Here is a 13,531-nt window from a genome sequence, read left to right on the forward strand (position 1 = left end):
ATGAGTGACAAAACTGTAACACTTCTACAGATCAAAGAATCATATGAAGTTCTTTATAGAGAACTATTTTATACTAGCTCATTAATACTCATCATCAAAGGCACATGTAGAATATAAAGGCCCATTGTCAGAACTAAATAAATAACCTCATTAACATTTAACTGAGAGTGTATGTATTAAGGAACAATTAGAGTTTTCATGGTAAACATTTTAAGTGATAATTGGTTCCAATGGGAAATCTTAAGATTAAAATTTCTTTGAAAGTTGTGCATTGCTGCAAAAATGCCCACATACGTATAATAATGAAAATAACAACATTAATATAAAACACTTTACCATTTGACCATAATGAATATGAGCAATATCATTAAGCTGAACTTCATGGTATCTACACCATCACTAGGCAAGCAATAATGATAGGCAATAACAAAGAATAATTCTGAAAATGTAGATGTAAATTATGAGAATCAGTGACAGTGCTTGTGAAACTTCAGGTTGGTCTCTATGAAATATAGATTCTGGTTCAATAACTCTAAGGTAATGAAAGACTGGGATTCTATATTATTAAATGCCATAGATAAGACATTCCCAAACTTTCTCTGTTCTCAGCATTCTTAGTGTTGTGTCATGTTTTGTTTTATTTAACAGCACCCTTAGGCCAAAAAAATACATAATTGTTTTTCAAGTGGCTAAAAAACTTAGTAAGTATTTATGTCCTAAAAACTTAATAATCACTTCAAAAAGGATGAATGAAAAAATTATTGTTAGGTAACATCTATTACTTACTGGGGTGTATGCAAAGAACTCCGGGGTACTGCAGGACTTCTCAAACTTTGGAATCAGATTGGATACTATCATCTTTCTTGAGGTTCCACATTGACTTTTTTGCAACACTTGCTTCTCATCACAGAAACTCTCCCAAACCAAACTACTGACTTGATATTGTTTTTTCCTACTTTAACATGAGTGACTCATTCTGAATCTGCTCCTCAGAGCCCTAGGGATGCTTTGGTAATAGCAGAAATGTGTTGGCAGCAAGGAGGGTGATACTACATGTATTGAACTAACAGCTATCAGAGCAGCTCCACATTTTTAAAAATTGTGTGTGCACATAGCCATTAAGTGATATGGTTTTAAAATTACTTGCAAACCCACTCTAAAAAACATGCATTTCTAGGGGTACCTGGATGACTCAGTCAGTGAAGCATCTGACTCTTGATTTCATTCAGCTCAAGTCATGATCTCATGGTTTGTGAGTTTGAGCCCTGCATCAGGCCCTGAGCTGCTGTGAAGAGCTTGCTTGAGATTCTCTCCCCCTCCCTGTACTCTCCCTCTGTCTCTCAAAATAACTAAATAAACTAAAAAAAATTTTTTTAATTTAAATACATTTTTACATAGATATAACATACTATATAATCTTTGTATCAGTAAAAATTACCAATTTTTCATGTATTTATTCATCTATATAAGATTCAACATTTTTAAATATTACAATTTAAGGACCCTTTGTTTAGGCAGAAAAAAATAAGTAGGTTATTTAAGTTATATGGTCCCCAAGTGCAACTTAAGTGTGATGATTCACTAGGAGGACTTAGAAATCAGAAAAACTGTAAGACTCACAGTTGTGATTTATTACTGACAAAAAATACAGATCAAAATCAGCACAGGAAAAAGGCATATGTGTGAAGTCACATAAGAACTCTGTTTCACACCTTTTTCCCTCTTTTGGCATTAATCAGTTAATCTATATCTTTTTACATAAAAACTGCTCTTTCAAATATATCAAATACATTGATATATAAAAATATATATCACATTGTATGTACAAATATATTTAGAGAAAATAAGTCTCTCAATATTAAACTTCAATATGGGCTTAAACAGGAAAATATTGACTCTACATACATATGACTTTCTGTTATATTTTTATTTTCTGCTTGAATGGTAAATGGAATTGTCCATCCTTCTAATTCTTAACAATAAATACAGCCCACTGAAGTCAATTATGAATAGACTCTTTTCCTAAATCAACTGCCAAATAGTTCATTAATCTATATATTCAATACCTATCATTTTGGTTAGCAACACTCTTTTGGCACACTATAGGAATTCATTTTTTCATATATATTTTTAATTGTTTTAACATTTATTTATTTTTGAGAGACATGGAGAGATAGAGCAAGAGCAGGGGAGGGGCAGAGAGACAGGGAGACACAGAATATGAATCAGGCTCCGAGCTGTCAGCAAAGAGACTGACATGGGGCTTGAACTCATGAACTGTGAGATAATTAACCTGAGCTGAAGTCAGATGCTCAACTGACTGAGCCACCCAGGCGCCCCTACTGAATAAGATGTTTAAAACTGAATATAACTTAGAGGTCTTTCTGTTTTATCTACTTATTTTACCCATTAGGAAATCAAGAAGTGACATTACTGGCAAAAGTTACAAGGAATGGTTTTACGAAAAATATGCAAGAAAAAATGTAAGTTCATAACTTAGGAACTTAACACTAAGGATACATTAAACATCAGATAAATATAAACTAAATCACAGTGATATAATACCATACACCCACAAAAAGTGAGAAATGAAGGAGAATATCAAGTACTAGAAGGCATGTCGGTTAACAGGAACTTTCATATACTATTGCTATCGGTGGTGAAGTGTACTTAATTTGGCAAACATTTTAGACAACTGATTGTATCTACTGAAAATATGCATACCTTATGCCCAGAATTTCCCAACTAATGTGTTTAAAAAAATTGTACGTACATGTTCATAATGCTCAATGTTAGTGGCCCCAATCTGGAAACCACCCCAAAGTTCATCAAGCATAGAATGAATGAATAACTTCTATTAAGAATAAATACTGGGGCGCCTGGGTGGCTCAGTCAGTTAAGTGTCCGACTTCGGCTCAGGTCATGATCTTACAGTTTATGGGATTGAGCCCCACATCAGGCTCTGTGCTGACAGCTCGGAGCCTGGAACCTGCTTCGGATTCTGTGTCTCCTTCTCTCTTTGTCCCTCCGCAACTTGTGGTGTGTCTATCTCTATCAAAAATAAATAAATGTAAAAAAAATAAATACTATATAATGGAATAATAATTGAAATTCACATGCAATAATATAGATGAATTTCACAAGCCTAATGTGAATGTTTGTCAATAGAAATCAGGTATTCACAGAAAATAAAAAATGACAAAAATTATGCTGTTAGAAGTCTATACAGAGTATAGCTGGTGTGGTGGTGTGGGGGTGGGTGGGTAGTGATGACTCCACATGAGTGGTGTTTAGAGTCTGGCAAAGATTGTTTCTTCATCTAGCTGTATTACCTAAATGGGTCCATTTTGTGAGAACTTGGTACATATTATAGGCACACTTCTTTTATAAATATTGGACTTTAATTTAAAATACTAAAATACAAAATAAAAATATAAAACTAACAAAATATTTAAAGTTTAAGAGAAAATTAAGATGTAAGCAACATTAGGAATAGAAAGGGCACAATTACGGCAAAATAATAATATAAAAATGCCAGTAAATTTTTAAAAGGAAAAGAATTAAACAATTTGCTGAAGGATTACCACTTTTCAAAACTGACTCAAAAAGAGATATCTGAATGGCCAGTAAGTGTAAATTTATTTGTTAATGCTTTTATATATTTTTGACAGAGAGAGAGAGAGAGAGAGAGAGAGAGAGAGAGAGACAGAGCATGTGGGGGGGAGGGGCAGAGAGACAGGGAGACACAGAATCCTAAGCAGGCTCCAGGCTCTGAGCTGTCAGCACAGAACCTCACCTGGGGCTTGAACTCACAAACTGGGGAATCATGACCTGAGCTGAAGTAGGGCGCTCAACAGACTGAGCCACCCAGGCGCCCCACTGAATGGCCTGTAAGTATAAAATAAATAAATAAGTATTTGAAGTCTACTCCTCATAAAAAACAATAACCAGGAGTTTCAACTTTTTTCTATAGGACAATTATATCAAACACAAAAAGAAAAATTTATAATCTTATTATCAATCACTTTGGTATACTAAGAAAAGAGGAAACAATCCCAACCTATTTTAGGAAGCCAGTATAAGAGTATATGAAAGAAAGAAAGTTAAAAACCAATATTATTTCTGAAATTATTGAAGGTATAAATATATATAATAGACAAACTAGGTTTTCCCAAGGAATCCAAGAAAGTGCTAATAAATGAATATCATTTAAAATAATTCAATAATTAAAATATTAGTTTAAAAATATCACCTACACAGATGCAGCAAACTACTTGATAAAATGTAATGTACACTCATATTTTTTAATTCACTAAACAAGTAATAAAATTGGTTTTAATATAACATTGGCCAAAACCTAATCTACTGATAAAACTTTTAATTGTTTCATGTTGTATAAATTGTATATTTATTACATGTTTGAGATATGTCATAGCTAAAATAAAGAGAAGCTAATAATTGGTGTACTTTTTCCTTTGTCCAAGCACCTTCAGTTTGTAATTATATTTACTTCATATGTCTTTTTTGTACCTCATTGTCGTCTTAGCAATAACTAAGATAATTTTAGCTCATATTTCAAGATTCACTAATTTCATTTTCAGATTTTACTGAAGTTGTTAACTCTAAAAAATGTTTTAAAAATAGTACTTTAGTAGACATATCTTTCTTAATTATGACTATTATAAGTCCATTTATTACTTTAGCGTTTAGTATGAGTGTTGTACTTTATTTTTGATAAAACACCATTACCATAATGAGTCAATTTCTTTAATACATCTTTTCTCTTTGTATTTAATTAGAAATTATTGGATTGTAAAACCAAGCAGAAGAGAAATAATAAAGATCAGAGCAGAAATAAACAATATAGAATCTAAAAAAACTGTAGAGCAGATCAATGAAACCAAGAGTTGGTGTTTTGAAAAAATAAACAAAATTGATAAACCTCTAGCCATGCTTCTCAAAAAGAAAAGGGAGATGACCCAAATAGATAAAATCATAAATGAAAATGGAATTATTACAACCAATCCCTCAGAAATACAACAATTATCAGAGAATACTGTGAAAAATTATATGCCAACAAACTGAACAATCTGGAAGAAATGGACAAATTCCTAAACACCTACACACTTCCAAAACTCAAACAGGAGGAAATAGAAAGCTTGAGCAGACCCATAAGCAGTGAAGAAATTGAATCAGTTATCAAAAATCTCCCAACAAATAAGAGTCCAGGACCAGATGGCTTCCCTGGGGAATTCTACCAGACATTTCAAGCAGAGATAGTACCTATTCTTCTCAAGCTATTCCAAAAAATAGAAAGGGAAGGAAAACTCCTAGACTCATTCTATGAAGCCAGTATTACTTTGATTCCTAAACCAGACAGAGACCCAGTAAAAAAAGAGAACTACAGGCCAATATCCCTGATGAATATGGATGCAAAAATTCTCAATAAAATACTAGCAAATCGAATTCAACAGCATATAAAAAGAATTATTCACCATGATCAAGTGGGATTCATTCCTGGGATGCAGGGCTGGTTCAATATTCACAAATCAATCAACGTGATACGTCACATTAATAAAAGAAAAGAGGGGCGCCTGGGTGGCTCAGTCGGTTAAGCGTCCGACTTCAGCTCATGTCATGATCTCACGGTCCGTGAGTTCGAGCCCCGCGTTGAGCACTGTGCTGACAGCTCAGAGCCTGGAGCCTGCTTCAGATTCTGTGTCTCCCTTTTTCTCTGACCCTCCCCCATTCATGCTCTGTCTCTCTCTGTCTCAAAAATAAATAAAACATTAAAAAAAATTAAAAAAAATAAAAGAAAAGATAAGAACCATATGATCCTGTCAATCGATGCAGAAAAAGCATTTGACAAAATTCAGCATTCTTTCTTAATAAAAACCCTCGAGAAAGTTGGGATAGAAGGAACATACTTAAACATCATAAAAGCCATTTATGAAAAGCCCACAGTTAACATCATCCTCAATGGGGAAAAACTGAGAGCTTTTTCCATGAGATCAGGAACACGACAGGGATGTCCACTCTCATAGCTGTTGTTTAACATAGTATTGAAAGTTCCAGCATCAGCAATCAGACAACAAAATGAAATCAAAGGCATTAAAATTGGCAAAGATGAAGTCAAGGTTTCACTCTTTGCAGATGACATGATATTACACATGGAAAACCCAATAGACTCCACCAAAAGTCTCCCAGAACTAATACATGAATTCAGCAAAGTTGCAGGATACAAAATCAATGTACAGAAATCAGTTGCATTCTTACACACTAACAATGAAGCGACAGAAAGACAAATGAAGAAACTGATCCCATTCACAATTGCACCAAGAAGCATAAAATACCTAGGGATAAATCTAACCAAAGTGTAAAAGATCTGTATACTGAAAACTATAGAAAGCTTATGAAAGAAATTGAAGAGGATATAAAGAAATGGAAAAACATTCCATGCTCATGAGTTGGAAGAATAAATACTGTTAAAATGTCAATACTACCCAAAGCTATCTACACATTCAGTGCAATCCCAATCAAAATTGCACCAGCATTCTTCTCAAAACTAGAACAAGCAATCCTAAAATTCATATGGAACCACAAAAGGCCCCAAATAGCCAAACTAATTTTGAAGAAGAAGACGAAAGCAGGAGGCATCAAAATCCCAGACTTTAGCCTCTACTACAAAGCTGTCTTCATCAAGACAGCATGGTATTGGCACAAAAACAGACACATAGACCAATGGAATAGGATAGAAACCCCAGAACTAGACCCACAAACGTATGGCCAACTCATCTTTGACAAAGCAGGAAAGAATATCCAATGGAAAAAAGACAGTCTCTTTAACAAATGGTGCTGGGAGAACTGGACAGCAAATTGCAGAAGGTTGAAACTAGACCACTTTCTCACACCATTCACAAAAATAAACTCAAAATGGATAAAGGACCTGAATGTGAGACAGGAAACCATCAACCCTAGAGGAGAAAGCAGGAAAAGACCTCTCTGACCTCAGTCGTAGCAATCTCTTACTTGACACATCCCCAAAGGCAAAGGAATTAAAAGCAAAAGTGAATTACTGGGACCTTATGAAGATAAAAAGCTTCTGCACAGCAAAGGAAACAACCAACAAAACTAAAAGGCAACCAACGGAATGGGAAAAGATATTTGCAAATGACATATCGGATAAAGGGCTAGTATCAAAAATCTATAAAGAGCTCACCAAACTCCACACCTGAAAAACAAATAATCCAGTGAAGAAATGGGCAGAAAGCATGAATAGACACTTCTCTAAAGAAGACATCCGGATGGCCAACAGGCACATGAAAAGATGCTCAACGTCGCTCCTTATCAGGGAAATACAAATCAAAACCACACTCAGATATCACCTCACTCCAGTCAGAATGGCCAAAATGAACAAATCAGGAGACTATAGATGCTAGAGGATGTGGAGAAACGGTAACCCTCTTGCACTGTTGGTGGGAATGCAAATTGGTGCAGCCACTCTGGAAAAAAGTGTGGAGGTTCCTCAGAAAATTAAAAATAGACCTACCCTATGACCCAGCAGTAGCACTGCTAGGAATTTACCCAAGGGATACAGGAGTACTGATGCATAGGGGCATTTGTATCCCAATTTATAGCAGCATTCTCAACAATAGCCAAATTGTGGAAAAAGCCTAAATGACCATCAACTGATGAATGGATAAAGAAATTGTGGTTTATATACACAATGGAGTACTACATGGCAATGAGAAAGAATGAAATATGTCCTTTTGTAGGAACGTGGGTGGAACTTGAGAGTGTGATGCTTAGTGAATTAAGCCATAAAGAGAAAGGCAGATACCACGTTTTCACTCTTAAGTGGATCCTGAGTAACTTAACAGAAACCCATGGGGGAGGGGAAGGAAAAAAAAAAGAGGTTAGAGTGGGAGAGAGCCAAAGCATAAGAGACTCTTAAAAACTGAGAACAAACTGAGGGTTGATGGGGGGTTGGAGGGTGGGGAGGATAGGTGATGGGTATTGAAGAGGGCATTTTTTGGGATGAGCACTGGGTGTTGTATGGAAACCAATTTGACAATAAATTTCATATATTAAAAAAAGAAATTATTGGATTATATAAAATACCAGTTTGCATAAATATAAGGGCATATAATTACATATGATTTAATTAATTGTGTGCAGGGTGATTCTATTTTTGTATAATTTTTGGATTCCATTAATGAACTATGCTTATAGTTTCCATAAAGTATGTTTTAATATCTACAAGCCTATTCATTGTCATATAAAATCAGCAGTCTATTGCTCAAGTAAGAGGAGTTTATAGAGGAGTGGCAAACCAGGAGTACAGGAAGCCACATAAAAATATATATTGCTCTTATGTGGATCCTGAGAAACTTAACAGAAACCCATGGGGGAGGGGAAGGAAAAAAAAAAAAAAAAGAGGTTAGAGTGGGAGAAAGCCAAAGCATAAGAGACTGTTAAAAACTGAGAACAAACTGAGGGTTGATGGGGGGTGGGAGGGAGGGGAGGGTGGGTAATGGGTATTGAGGAGGGCACCCTTTGGGATGAGCACTGGGTGTTGTATGGAAACCATTTTGACAATAAATTTCATATATTAAAAAAAAATATATATATATATACATATATATATATATATGTATATATATATATATTGCTTTAGGACAGAAATATACTGTCAAAAGCTTTTTCTGTATCTATCGAGATGATCATATTTGTATCCTTTTTGTTATTGCGACATATCACATGGATTTGTAGATGTTGTATCATCTTTGCATCCTTGAAATAAATCTTATTTTGATCATGATATATGATCATTTTAATGTTTTGTTGAATTTGGCTTACTAGTATTTTTTTGAGGAATTTTGCCTGTATGTTTATCAGGGATGTTGGCTGGTACTTTTTTTTTCTTGTGGCATCCTTATCTGGTTTTGGTATCAGGGTAATGCTGGCCTCAGATATGAGTTAGAAAGAGTTCCCTCCTCTTATTTTATTGGGAGAATTTGAGAAAGGATGGTATTAATTCTTCTTTCATGTTTGGTAGAATTCACTAGTGAAGCTGTCTGGTTCTGAATATTTTTGTTTGGGAGGTTTTGATTACTGATTCAATCTCCATATGACCCAAAGTAATCTATAGATTTGATGTAATGTCTATTAAAATTCCAATGGCTTTTTCAAATAAATAAAACAAATAATCCTAAAATTTCCATGGAACCACAGAAAACTCTGAATAGCCAAAGCAACCTTGAGAAAGAAGAAAAATGCTGAAGGCATCATCCTCCCTGAATTCAAGCTATATTATAAGGATATAATAATTAAAATACTGTGATGCTGGAATAAAAACAGACATATAAATCAATTGAACAGAATAGAGAGCCCAAAAATAAACCCATATATAGATAGATAGATAGATAGATAGATAGATAGATAGATATACATACACACACACACACGTATATATAGTCAATTAATTTAAAACAAGAGGGCCAAGAATATACTATGGGGAAAGGATAGTCTCTTCAATAAATGATGTTGAGAAATTGGACAAGCACATGCAAAAGAATGAAATTGGACCACTATTTACATCATACAAAAAAAAAAATCAAAAGTAAAGACTTGAAAATAAGACCTGAAAGCATAAAACTCTTAGAAGAAAACTTAAATGGTAAGCTCTTGGGTACACATCTTAGTGATGATTTTCTGAATTTGACACCAAAAGCAAAAGCAAGTAAGTGTGACCATGTCATACAGAAGAATCTCTGAATGGAAAAGGAACCATCAACAAAATGAAAAGACAACCTACTCATCAAGAGAAAGTATTTGCAAATCATGTACCTGCTAAGGTATTAGTATCCAAAATATAAACAACAAACATATAAAGAACTCATACAATCCAATAGTATAAAAACCAACAATTCAATAATAAAATGGGCATAAGATCTAAATATTTTTCCAAAGAAGATATACAGATGGCCAATAGGCAAATGAAAATTTGCTCAATATCACTAATCATCAGGAAATTGCACCACAATGAGATGACATTTCACACCTGTCAGAATGGCTAGTATTAAAAAAATAAGATATAACAAGTGTTGGTAAGGATATGGAGAAGAGGGAATTCTTAATTCTTGTATACCTTCGGTGGGAATGTAAATTTGATGGGGCCACTACAGAAAATGGTATGGAAGTTTCTTAAAAAACTAAAAACAGAACTACCATATCCAACAAATCCACTTCTGATTATTTTTCTGAAGAAATTTAAAAAAACAATAGAAAAAATATATATATACAATGATGTATCTCTCAGCATTATTTACAATAGTGAAGATATGGAAACAACCTAGGTGTCTATTATGGATGAATGGATAAAGGAATTTTGGTATACATATTTAATGGAATGTTATTCAGCCACTAAAAAGCATGAAATCCTCCCATTTGCAACAACATGGATGGACATCAAGGGCATTACACTAGGTGGAATAAGTCAGAGAGAGACAAATACTATATTATCTCACATATATTGGAATTAAAAAAAAGAAAGAAAACTCATAGATGCAGAGAACAGATTCGTGTTTGTCAGAGGTAGGGGCTTGGGTATCAGAGAAATGGTGAAGGAGTCAAAAGACAAAAAGAAAAAAAATATATATATTGTGTATTACTGAGTAACAACAACAAAAAGAAGCAATTTGTTTTTTCTAGATGCACAAAGCTAAAAGCAGAATGAAGGTTACCAAATTTGGAATCATTCTTGTGAAAAATGTTCTAGGGAATGGATTATGACAGAGTGAAAGAATTGATGAGTGTACTCACAGCCCTATGGAGATGACACCCCTTCAATAGAAAATTGTACCACCAACCTGGTCATATAGGTTTCTGGATTAGTACTCAGTTGCCCAAGCAGAGAGAAGTAGAAGATTGTAGTATTTTCTAGGAATGGTGAGGCCTATTCAGATTGAACAGAAGAGTTTGCTGGGAAATAGCACCAGTGAAAAACAATAATCCAGGTTTGGTAAGGAAGAATACAAGTGTTAGAAAATTACAGAATTATGAAACCATAGGTATAAAGTCAAAGTACAACTATAGCAAGGGCATATTTGATGTAAATGTACAGAAGTTTAGGTTTAACAATGGGTTAGATATTTAGAAATATCTAAATATCTAAAATGAAATAGCTATGAGGCCAGGGTGTAGGATAGATGGATAAGGTAGGTAAGGATAAAATTTTTTTTTAATTTTTTAAAAAAGTCTGCAAGACAATTATAAATTTTATTCCATATAGCTTTTGATGAAAGTGTTGAAGACTTCCTCAACATTTGCTCTGCCTTGTACAAGAGTAAAAATAAGATATACATATCAAATATCTAAATATTTAAAAATCTAGATAATGCTGACAATAGGTTAATATATGTGGTGTTGGTGAAATAATAAATAGATCAATGGAAAAGAATAAACAGCCAGAAATAAACCCACAAAAATATAGTCAACTGATTTTTCACAAAGGAAAAACAATGGAGAAAGATAGTCTTTAAAAAAAATTGGGGTGGAGGGTAATGTGCCTGGGTGGCTCAGTCCATTAAGTGTCTGACTTCAGCTCGGGTCATGAACTCGTGGTTCGTGAATTCGAGCCCCATGTCGGGCTCTGTGCTGACAGCTCAGAGCCTGGGGTCTGCTTCACATTTTGTGTCTCCCTATCTCTCTGTTACTCCCCCACTCGCACTCTCTTGTCCCTCTCTCGAAAAGAAAGATTAAAAAGTTTTAAATTTTAGAATGGCAGGGGACAGAGAGGCAGAGGGAGGGAGGGAGGGAGGGACAGAGAGAGAGAGAGAGAGAGAGAGAGAGAGAGAGAGAGAGAGAGAATCTTAAGCAGGCTCCATGTTCAGTGTGCAGCCCAACATTAGGCTTAACCTAATACCACAACCTGGGATCATGACCTGAGCCCAAATCAAGTAGAACACTCAACCATCTGAGCCACCCTGGTGCCCCAGAAAGATACTCCTTTTAACAAGTGATACTGGAACTGGACATCCACATGCAAAAAATAAGTCTAAACAGGGATCTTTCACTCTTCACAAAATTATTCAAAATGGATCACAGACCTAAATGTAAAATGCAAAACCACAAAACTCCTAGAAGATAACATGGGAGAAAACCTAGATGGCTTTGGATTTGTTGCTAACTTTTTAGATATAATACCAAAAGCACAATTCATAAAAGAAATAATTTATAATCTAGATTTATCAAAATTAAAAAAAAAATCCTCTGTGAAAAACAATGTCAAATGAGTGGACAGTCAAGCCACAATCTGAGATAAAACAGCAAAAGACCTATCTGAGACAGGATGGTTATCTAAAATATGTAAATATATAAAGAACTCCTAAAACTCTACAATAAGAAAACAACGCAACTGAACAATGGTCCATCACCTTAACAGACACATCACCAGAGAAAATATACAGAAGGCAAATAAATCCACGAAGAGATGCTCCACATCATATAACATCAGAGAAATACAAATTAAAACAACAATGAGAAATCAAAACACATCTATAAGAATGGTCAAAACTTTAGAACACTGAAAACACCAAATGCTAGTGAGATATGGAGCAACCGGAACTCCCATTCACTCCTGGTGAGAATGTAAAGTGATGCAGCCACTTTGCAAGACAATTTGGTGGTTTATCATATAACTAAACAGACTCTTATCATATGATCCAGCAATTACGCTCCTTGCTATCTACACAACGGAGTCAAAAACTTATTATCACACTAAAACCTGCACACTGATGTGTATAGCAGCTCTATTCGTAGTTGCCAAAACCTAGGAAAATAAAAATAAAAACAAGATGCCTTTCAGTAGGTGAAGGAATAAACTGTGGTACATCCAGATGTCTATTATTCAGTGCTAAAAAGAAATGAGCTATCAAACCATGAGAAGACACTCAGGAAACTTAAATGTATATTGCTAAGTAAAAGAAGTGAAAGATGCCAATCAGAAAAGTCTACTTATTGTATGAGTCCAACTGCATGACAGTATGAAGGGGTAAAACTATGAAGACAGTAAAAAGATCAGTAGTTTCCAGGGATTAGGGGAAGGAAGGGAAGAATAGATGGAACACAGAGGATTTTTTAGGGCAGTGAAAATACTCTGTACAATACTATAATGGTGGATACATGTCATTTTGTCCAAACCCATTTGTCCAAAACCATAGAATGTACAACACCAAGAGTGAATCCTAATGTAAACTATTGAGTCTGGGTGATAATGATATGTCAGTTAAAGTTCATCAATTGTGGGGGATGATGGTATGACGAAGTTATGCATGTGTGGGGGCAGAGGGTTTATGGGAAATCTCTGTACCTTCAATAAAAAGGAGGAAATGTTTCCATTCTCCTAATTTTAACAAATATAGAAATTCAAGAATATGAAATTTAGAGTTTTGTAATACCTCATCATTCTATCGCCAATAGCTAGTCCCTGGCTTATCTTCTCTTTTGTATCTTGTATCTAGTTCCATTG

The sequence above is a fragment of the Panthera tigris genome, chromosome B3, assembly GCF_018350195.1.
Source record: "Panthera tigris isolate Pti1 chromosome B3, P.tigris_Pti1_mat1.1, whole genome shotgun sequence".
NCBI lineage: Eukaryota > Metazoa > Chordata > Mammalia > Carnivora > Felidae > Panthera > Panthera tigris.